Source organism: Belonocnema kinseyi, chromosome 10, assembly GCF_010883055.1.
Source record: "Belonocnema kinseyi isolate 2016_QV_RU_SX_M_011 chromosome 10, B_treatae_v1, whole genome shotgun sequence".
Taxonomy (NCBI): Eukaryota; Metazoa; Arthropoda; class Insecta; order Hymenoptera; family Cynipidae; genus Belonocnema; species Belonocnema kinseyi.
The window spans coordinates 80365319-80376245 of NC_046666.1; positions in this window are offsets into that span (position 1 = coordinate 80365319).

Sequence of the window (10927 nt, forward strand, 5' to 3'; positions counted from 1 at the left end):
GTACTTGCTTCTACGGGCCTTCCTGAACGTGGTTCGTCACTTATTGATGTACGACCACGCTTAAATTCGTTTACCCAGTTATAAACCGTTGCTAAGGCAGGGACAGATGTGCCACGAACTGAGTCCAATTCATTTTTTATCTCATATGGAGTTAAACCCTTTAAATGAAAATGTTTGATTACCGCTCTGAACTCGTTTTTTCCATTTTTCTTAACGAACAATTTTTTTTTCAATTGGTTATAAAAACACGTAAACTCAGAAGATGTGGACTGTGACTGCACCATATATCTAGTCGGGAGTGGTGCTGACTGAAAACAGATGATTTGGAGCGATTCGCGCGCCATTTGTTGGTCATTCTAAGGACTTATTGAACTACCCTCGTATTAAATTAACAAACGGTTAAAATTATGAGAAATAAGATTTCCACGAGGATTCCAAATATCCCATGGAAAGCCCTAAGTTTTGAGAGAGTAAAAGCACAGTTTAACCATATATATAACAGTAGTTATAAACGCCTTCTAAGTAAATAACTTTTAGGATTATAATAAATTAATTACGTGTAGATGTATGTACTTCATGTAAAAAAAATGTTATCACGAAGTTAATACCAATAAAAAGGTATCTTTATAACTATATTGAATTGAATTGCTTTTTCCGTGAATTGCTTTTTGTTCATTTTTGAGAAAATCATGCCGCTAACTTTTAGATGTTGGACTTTAATGAGATATTTGTTTATTTCTTTTTTTTCAGGTAACTTTCCCTATTCATCTTGCCTTAATTTGTGAAATTTTAAATAATAATTGCAGAACGACCGGCAAGCATACGTCCACAGTCCAGAAACCACACGCAGAGATTATGTACTTATATTCGATCAGACAAATCACAGCCATCGAAATATTCGCAAGTTCCACATCGACGTAATTTACATTAATTTACATAATGCAAAAAACTTCAGACGTAAATTACGTGGTCAATTACTGTAGAAATCCACGTGAATTACCAGGAGTAAATTACGTACCCAACCCTGCCGACTACTGCTCTATACCAGTGGTTGGCAAACTACTGCCGCGCGGCTGCCCTAGCTGCCACAGGGAGTCCAGTCAAAATCTCGTGGCAGTACCTGCTGACACCAAGAAGGTCCAACCCGCCATGGACGCTTCCATTATTAAGCAGTTTGAGTAACTGGGATTAGAATTCAAAACAAAACTTATAAATCGCTAATATGAGAATTTAGAACAAAGTTCATTTGTAACTTTTTATTTACATTGAGTATCCCGTCTAACAATGAACCTCTGCCGAGGAAACCCAATTCATCTCGAGAAAAACGTAGTGTTGGCGAATAAAGCACCGCAGGCGAAAAAAATGTCTTGGGTCAAACCTGTCCTTACCTAAAAAGTGAGAAAAAAGTTTTCCGACCACTGCTCTACACGAACTTACGAACAGTCGACACAGGTATAAAGCAGGTATACGAAACGGTGCCGTACCTACACATTGCGGGCGCCCGCACCGAAGTAAAAGAAGATTTGATGCAGTACTGCAAAGCAGTATGGTACTGAAAAGGGAACGGCCCACAGAGGCACTGATATCCCAAGTATAAGTGTGTGCATGCCGAGACCGAAGTAACGAAGACCGTTCTTAAAAGTTTCCTGTGTATTTAAAATGTCCAATGTTAAACAATTTGTATTGGCTAGATATAAATAAATATCACGTAAAACTGAAATTTTGCAAAGGCATGTCCCTAACAACTTCAACTAACATACATGTTTTAGTTTAATTATTAAACAAAAATAGAAAATCAATTGAATGATAGAAATTATCTGAATTTGCAGCTACAAAAACTGTTAAAAACTGTTGCTGAATCTGAAGGTTTCTGGCTTATGCCTTCTAACACAGGAAAGTACGCTGTTCGGGATGTTGCCACATATTGCTGCTGCTGCACACAAAACAGAAGAGCGCGCGCATCTCTTCGTCGACTTGAATAACCAATCAGCGGAGAGGTCGTTCACGATGACTGGGACTTTTTTGCCAAGATTGGACCAATAGTTGGTTGAAGTTGTGCAGAACGTACACGGTTAAAAATGTTTGAAAGTTTAATATGCATTAAATAAATTTGTATAGTATATACAAAAACTCGGTCTAGTAAATAGTATTTAACAGGCTGCATAGTAAATTCAATATACATGTGTATTGATCAACTCAGAAAAGTCAGGAAATTTCAATTCACAAAAATTAAAAATCATTTTTGCAGTAATTTTCAATTCCAAATAATAAAGCAAAATGTTGTTTTAATTAAACATAAATTATACTAGGTTTTAAGTGAAAAAGTTCAATTAAGCGAATATTTAAGATACCTAACCTAAAAAGAGCGGTACTCACTTTAAGGTTCTAGCATTTACAGTCAATTTGGATGCAAATACCACTCGACCGTTACACTTTAATTATAAATAAGAATTTGGTCGATAAATTGTAGGTTATTTCTTTATTTTAAAATATTTGACAAAATTTAAATGCATAAAACAAGTTTCAACTTCCCGAGCCCCATGGTACTTTTAAATGGGCGGCACAGTGAAGTAGACGCTAGGTCATACGTTAGTGACGTCTCCTGTGCTACATGGTACTTTTAGCAGAACTTATTAGTAAAGTTGTTACCGGGATGCATAGCATGAACAACTATGTGAAACAGTGGAATAAACTAACTACATGGTGCTTTTGACCATGTCAAATGGAAAAATGAACCCTAATTTACACGTACTTTCAGCTATTTCACAAATTTATTTCTAGTGCTTTAATAGGTATAAGTAGCTTTTTCTAGAGGATACATGGTAATTCATACTATTTTTAGGAGCAAAATTTATTATTATTTTACAGTGAAATCTCCCTTTACTCTACGGAATAAAATACACGTTGTATATCTTTATATTTATATTTTATATTGGTAAAATTACTAGAAAAATATACAACATATATAATACACAACATATATAATACACAACATATCAATACTGTAAAATTATAAAACGCTTAAAAACATTCAAATCTAATCGCCTAAATCATAAGTTATCATTTTCTTACACCAACTAATCAACTATAAACTTATACGTGGCTCTTAATAAAAGAAACTAATTATAAAAAAAGTTTAATTAATAAGCTCTTAGATATTGCCTTAAACAAATGTATGTTTGTGGCATTTATATACATATATATATTCGGTTCGGGTTTGATGCCTGTAGAATCAAACCGAAGGGCCTATAACAAAGCCACCGAACGCATCCTCGGGTAGCGGAAAGATGGTCCCTGTACCAAGGGTTTCTGCTGAATATGGTTACAAAAATGAATAGGCAGTCACGGACAATTATCCAGGGGTGGTCCCGAAGGAATTAACCCCCAAGCCGAGGTGTGAAAACCGTGCCGAAAGCTGAATGGCACCTGGGTGAGGTGTCTAGAACGGTGATTCTGGGATACCGGGCGACCTCTCAGAGTACGCAGCTTTATCTTTGCATGCGGGGCTCTACAAGGATGGACGAGCCTCTTTCCGTAGCTTCTCATGAGAAAAACAATGACCACACCAAACATAGTTGTAGTAAGTGCGGTTCAAAACAACAGAACGCGTAGGGCTCCCGACACTAGATCGACCAACAATGCCGACCACTCTAGAGCTGGGAAGTTAATGAAGATGGATTCAATGTGATGGATCGAAGGTACACCGGAACCTTCAGGTGGACTAAGTGACTAAATCGCAACTTGCTAGAGTGCTACGATGCGAGTGTGGTCCCTGAACGGGGTTACATGGCACGACTGTATACTCTGTGGTGCGAGAAACACCCGGAGCTATCGCACTTTTCGCATTTATGTCTGGGATACCATGCCGAACTACTCCAAACAAGGGGCTATGTAAGCGGAACGCCTACTATACCACAGCCAGAACAAGCCGGCATCAGACAAAGAGAGGCGGCACTAAGACCAACCACGAACAGGCATCCGATAGAGGAAGAGCCATGCTTTATGACCTGGAGAAGTATCAACACTCAAATTTCTCTCAAACCTAAAGATCTAGCTGAAACGGATGACGAGCTTTGTGGACATTTTTCCAAAGAATCCGACCTCTGGACTAGCAAAGAAAGGCGTAGCAGGATGTCGGCAGCACCTGCTCATTGATAGATGTGTCTGCAAAGATGCAACATCCTACCAGCGTGACCTATCAATGGCCTGGATTGATTATCGGAAAGCTTTCGATTCGACCTCCATTAGAATTATCATCTGTCTTTTGGAAATCTTAAAGGTTCATCCGCAAATAGTTGGGTGCATAGAGAGGTTGATGCCGCTTTGGAAAACCAGATTTACTATCTCATCTGGCAAAAATCGTGTGACAACTAACAAGGTCACGTTTCAGAGAGGTGTCTTTCAGGGCGACACCATGAGCCCACTCCTCTTTTGCCTTACATTATATCCACTATCTCTAGCACTACGCCATTCCGATGGGTACTTGTGCGGCAAAACTGCAGATCGAAAGTACAAGGTCACTCATGTATTTTACATGGACAATCTTAAGATCTATGCTAAAAACAAAGAGCAACTACATCTAGCTCTAGGGATTGTCGAACGATATATGTACTAAGGAAATAGGAATGGAATTTGGGTTAGACAAATGCGCCAAGGTTTATTTGAAGCAAGGAAAACTTAATGGCATCCCTGAAGACCCTGAGCTCGTCGATAGAAGTTCTATACGACACCTTTGCGCTGGGGAGACTTATACATACCTGGGCGTGCCACAGAGCTGCATTCAGGATGTGACATCTGCAAAGGATACTTTCTGAAACAGATATAAACGTCTCATCTGGCAGATTTTGTCTTCCAACAGTCGGCGAGGAACAAAGTATCTGCAACGAACATGCTTGCCGCCCCGATAGTACTCTATTCATTTGAAGTGGTTCCATGGACGAAGAGCGAGCTCAGATCCCTTGATATCGGGACAAGAAAGGTTATGCACATGAACAAAAGCATGCATCTTAAGTCTTCTGTACCGCGACTCTACATCTCACGCCGTCAAGATGGTCGCGGAATATTGATTCTTGAATGTCTTCACAACAGTATTATTCTGGGTACAGTACATAGAGAGGCAAAATGAATAGACCCTCTTCTTCTCACTCTTGAAAGCGCGGATTAAGAAAGGACAAGAAAAAAATTTCCGTGAAGAGCTCCTCAATAAGAGGATGCACGGCATCTTCCACAGAAATGTGGAGGATCAATCAATATCGCGTGACCTAACTTTTACTTTCCTTAAATCACCCGGATTGAAGGCTGGCACGGAAGGTTTCATTTTGGCATGTCAAGGCAGTGTCATTTCCACCTTAACATACCGTCGCCACAATTTGAGCCAAGACATTCCCGATGATAGCTGCAGGGCGTGCTACGCAACTCCGAGCATTCAGTACACATACTATCTAGTTGTCTAACACATGCGGGAACGACCTACATCCAAAGGCACAATGCGGCACTAAGAGTGTTTTATTACCATCTCTGTCACTCTTATGGCATTATCCTTAATTTCGCTTCTCTAAATGCTCCTAGGGAAATAGAAATAGCTGACAAAAACATCATAGCTAAAGAGAATGAAAAGAAAGAGAGTTATATAGAACTTATAAGGGAGTTGCGACGATTGTATCCGGAATATTCTGTTAAACTAATCGTCCTTATCATCGGCGCTCTTGGAAGTCCCAACCTTTCACTGGTTAATAGCCTGTAAAGAATTTCTACGTGTCAACAATATGCTAAAACACTTGCGGGAAAAATTCAGAAGGTGGTCGTCCTTGGGTCGCTTCATGTTCTCAGGGTGCACGAGACTTTTGCCAGATCGCCGTATTGATTCCGTTACAGACGGTAACCACACATCTCAAGGTCGTGAGACGTAGTTACGCCTGATATATATATACATATATATAATTAAAAATTTGTCATAAGGACAACCGCAGGATTTTCCCAGGAGCGGGTGCTAACCTGGAAAACTGCACCCGCTCCCAGCGAAATCACGGTACAATTTCAGCCACAACCACGTCTCACGACCGTGAGATAGGTGGTTACAGTCTGTAAAGGAATCAATACGTCGATCAAGCAAAAGTCTCATGCGCCCCCTTAAGAACACGGAGCGACCCAAGGACTACCGCCTTCTGCATTTTTCCCGCAAGTGTTTTACCATATTGTTGACACGCAGGGATGCTTTTTAGGCCATTAGCAAGTGAAAGCTTAGCACCTCCAAGAGCACCGATGATAAGGACGATTAGTTTAACAGAATATTCTGGGTACAATCGTTGCAACTCCCTTATAAGGTCTAGATACCTCTCTTTCTTTTCATTCTCCTTGGTTATGATGTTTTTGTCAACTGGTGCCGAAAATTCGATAACGAACATGGTTCGCTTCTCGAAGTTAAGACCACCTTGACGGCGTGAGATGTACAGTCGCGGAACGGAAGACTTAAGATGCATGCTTTTGTTTATGTGCATAACCTTTCTTGTCCCGATATCAAGGGATCTGAGCTCGTTCTTCGTCTATGGAACTACTCCAAATGAATAGAGTACTACCGGGACGGCAAGCATGCTCGTTGCAGATACTTTGTTCCTCGCCGACAGTTCGGAAGACCAAATCTGTCGGATAAGACGTTTGTATCTGCTTCGGAGAGTATCCTTTATAGATGTCACATCCTGAATGCGGTTCTGTGGCACGGCCAGGTATGTATAAGTCTCTCCAGCGCAAAGGTGTCGTATAACGCTTCTATCAACGAGCTTAGGATCTTCAGGGATGCCATTAAGTTTTCCTCGCTTCAAATAAACCTTGGCGCATTTGTCTAACCCAAATTCCATTTCAATTTCCTTAGTATATCGTTCGACAATCCCTAGAGCTAGATGTAGTTGCTCTTTGTTTTTAGCATAGATCTTAATATCGTCCATGTAAAATACATGAGTGACCTTGTACTTTCGATCTGCAGGTTTGCCGCACAAGTACCCGTCGGAATGGCGAAGTGCTAGAGATAAAGGCAATAATGTAAGGCAAAAGAGGAGTGGGCTAATGGTGTCCTGCCAGATGTGATTTAGTCAATCACACACTGAATGCGGGACGCGTACTGTCTTGCCCAGCCTATCTTTATTGCAAGTTGATGCATTCGTCTTTTGGTCTTATGAACAACCGTTGGTTTTTTTTACGGTTCGCATCGGCCAAAGCTCTCGCTGCATTATACGCACAATAATTGATAGCCCAGAGGTCGAATTCTCCGGAAAAATTTCCACGAAGCTCGTCATCCATTTCAGCCAGATATTTAGGCTTGAGAGAAACCTTGGTGTTAATGTTTCTCCGGGTCGTAAAGCATCGCTCTTCCTCTGTTGGATGCCTGCCCGCGGTTGGTCTTAGTGTCGCCTCTCTTTCTCTGTTGCCAGCTTGTTCTAGCTGTGGTAGAGTAGACGTTCCGCTTACATAGCCTCTTTTTCGAAGCAGTTCAGCATGGTTTCGCAGACGTTGCTGCGAAAAGTGCGATAGCTCCGGGTGTTTCTCGCACCACAGAGCATGCAGCGGTGCGATGTAACCCCGTTCAGGGGCCACACTCGCATCGTAGCACTCTAGCAAGTCGTGATTCAGTCGCTCGGTCCACCCAAAAGTCGCGAGATCCCGCCGATCCATCGCATTGAATCCATTTTCATTGGCTCCCCCAGCTCTAGATTGGTCGGCATTGTTGGCCAACCCATTGTCGGGAGCGCGTTCTGTTGTTTTGAACCGCATTTACTACAACTATGTTTCGTGTTGTCATTGTTGTTCCAACGAGAAGCTAGGGAAAGGGGTTCGTCCATCCTTGTAGAGCCCCGCCTGCAAAGATAAGGCCGCGTACTCTGAGAGGTCGCCCGGTATCCCAGATTCACCGTTCTAGAACCTCCCCCAGGTGCCATTCAGCTTTCAGTACGGTTTTCACACCTCCACTTGGGATTTAATTTCTTCTGGACCACCCCTGGACAATTTTCCGTGATTGCCTATTTATTTTTTTAACCATATTCAGCAGAAACCCTTGGTACAGGGACCCTCTGTCCGCAACCCGAAGGCGCGTTCCGTGGTTTTCTCAAAAAATATTCATTTATTCCTCAATATTTATGTGGTACCCTTCAAAGTAATCCCCCTCAGATATAATACACTTGTACCAACGCTTTTTCCAATCATCGAAGCGTTTCTGATAATTTGTGTTTTGGGAAAAGAAAAAGTCACTGGGGACTAAATCCGGTGAATATGGAGGCTGAGGCATGACTGTGGTGCTGTTTTTGGTCAGAAAATCTTTTACAAACAACGATGAATGAGCAGGTGCATTATCGTGATGCAAAAGCCACGAATTGTTTTTCCAAAGTTCCGGACGTTTTTTGCGTATCGCCTCTCACAAATGGCACATAACTTAAAAGTAATACTCCTTATTGACCGCACGACCTTGTGGTAAGAATTCCTGATGCACTACGCCACGGTGATCAAAGAAGACAGTGAGTCCAGGGCAAGATTCGTCTTCGACATCCTCTCGCCCTTTTTGGAACAGCTTGTACCATTTATACACATTTTTCTTACTCAGAGTAGACTCACCGTATGCAACTGTCAACATTTCAAGAATTTTAGAGCACTGGATTCCATTTTTCAAACAAAATTTAATGCAAACTCTTTGCTCCATTTTTTCGAAAGAAAATCGTAGAGCACACCAAACCCTTCTAAACTTTTACGCCTCTGCCAGAAAAACAACACGAGCTATATAGTCAAAACTGTGAACATATCATCGTGACGAGTGTACCAACACAACAAAACAAAAAATTTTGAACTTGAATGTACGTAGACCGCGAAAATTGGAAAGTCACCTTACTTGTTGAACACACCTCGTATATTATTTACTTCATTGTGGATTAACATGTCATTTTTTTAGTTGAAACAAATCATTTTCTATAGTTAGACCCAGCTTTTTAGTATTTACTGAGATCAGTTACAAAATTCGTGAAATATGCGTCATTGTCTGTTCAGAAAATTGACTTCAGGTGAGGCACACCCATATACTTTCATCTTCATCCAATATTTCGAAGGATTCAATGTGTTCGTCGAATTACGCGTCATCGATTTTTTTGTAAATACCAAAACTTCGTGCAAACTAATGTAAGAGACCTTATAAAATGTAGGTCCATTCTTCGACGGTATCATAATCACAGATTGTGACCACTTCGTTCTTCTGACGTACCCATTTACTTCTCTAGGTCAGCATGATGAAAATGATTCGTGGTTTGAGAGGGACGAAAAAGCAAAGTACTGCCTTATCCCTATATTTTCGTAACGCATTGACGAAACCTTGCATAGCGGACCCGTATGAAACATAATACGTTGATATCACACCAGAAAATGATGCTTTGGAGTAAAACAATTTTAAAATACGACACTGAGTACAGGCAGGTACTCTGTTGCTATCAATTGATACACGTTATATTATCTCTTAGGCCACAAGGCAGATTGTGCTACTTGAAATAGAGTCGAACACCTTAACAGAAAGGGAAGCTTGTCTTCTGAGACTGTGTCAATTATGCTGCGATTTTCGTTAAAAAGTACTGTGTGAAAAATTTTCGAGCGCCCGAGATTTACAGAGAACAGTTCACTGTGTTAAATAGGGCCTGATACCTGCTACTGCGGGAATATTTCAACATGCGAAGGGAGAAAAGTACCATGTGGATTAGGCAAAGCAACAAGTTTATAAAAGGATAATTATACTATGTAAGATAATACTTGTTACCTGTGTTTAAGGGAATTACTTCCCACGATTTTTGTGACATTCTTTCTCCGTTTCTACTGCTTTTTCAGAGATTTTATACATAATGCCAATAATACATTACACTTCATCTATCTAATAAAAATCACTTAGTACTGATAGAGAAAAGTACGCTTTCACATGTCAAGAAATAATATATTTCTTGTTATGAAGTACACAGAATCATCTACCGTGTTTTCAAAAATTATATTGACTATGTGAGAATAGCGTTTTCCGCTATTTGAAAAATATTCTCCACTATTCAGTGAATATTTTCTATTAATTTTCATGTGCATTTTACATGTTTAAATAGAAGGTCCTTCTTTTTACCATGTAAAACTGTAACAACTACGACGTTTTTAAAATCTATTTTTCTTTGTGTGTATATTAATTTTACAATACAATGGTATATTCAATTTACAAAACGTATATGCATATTGCTTTCATTACATTTATAGTAAAATCGCTATAGAAATTTCTAACAGTGTACTTAATACTTGGCTGTCTACTTTTTTGCCCACTATGTCGCAAGTTGAATCGATAGTCGGCGTTACTCGTTAACAAAAGATTTCCCATAGTTCCCCCTATGGTTGGGCCATGTTCGGCCCATAGTTGGGCCAATACTCAGTCCCACTGAGATTGAAAAAATTGGCTGTTTAGGTTGAGCCGACATAAGTTTCTTATAAATACAAAAGGTAGCCTAACTTTGGCTGCCGATCTACGGCGGGCCAACGGGCCTACCCTGCTCTGGATGCCGACGTAAATTCGCAACTGAGTAGAAGCAAAACTTATGGCAAATATAACTGTCAAATTTAAATTGTTCAAAATAATAGAATATTGTTGTCGCTCCTCCTGATTAAGAAAAAAAAGTTTATGCTAATATTGTGAATATATCCTATAAAAGTAAATGTTGTGCCCGCTTCTTGCGGAGGAGAAATCATTTTTTTAAACAAAAATTCACCATTTTTTCCAAAACAGACGCGATATGAGAAAAGTTGAAAAAGCAAACTTATCTGAAATGTTCTACAAAAAAGTCTGCTGGCAACTTTTTCTATCTACATTTATAATTCAAATATTCGCTACAATATGAATAAATTACATTTACTGATGCCATCAATAATAGAAGAGTGTATA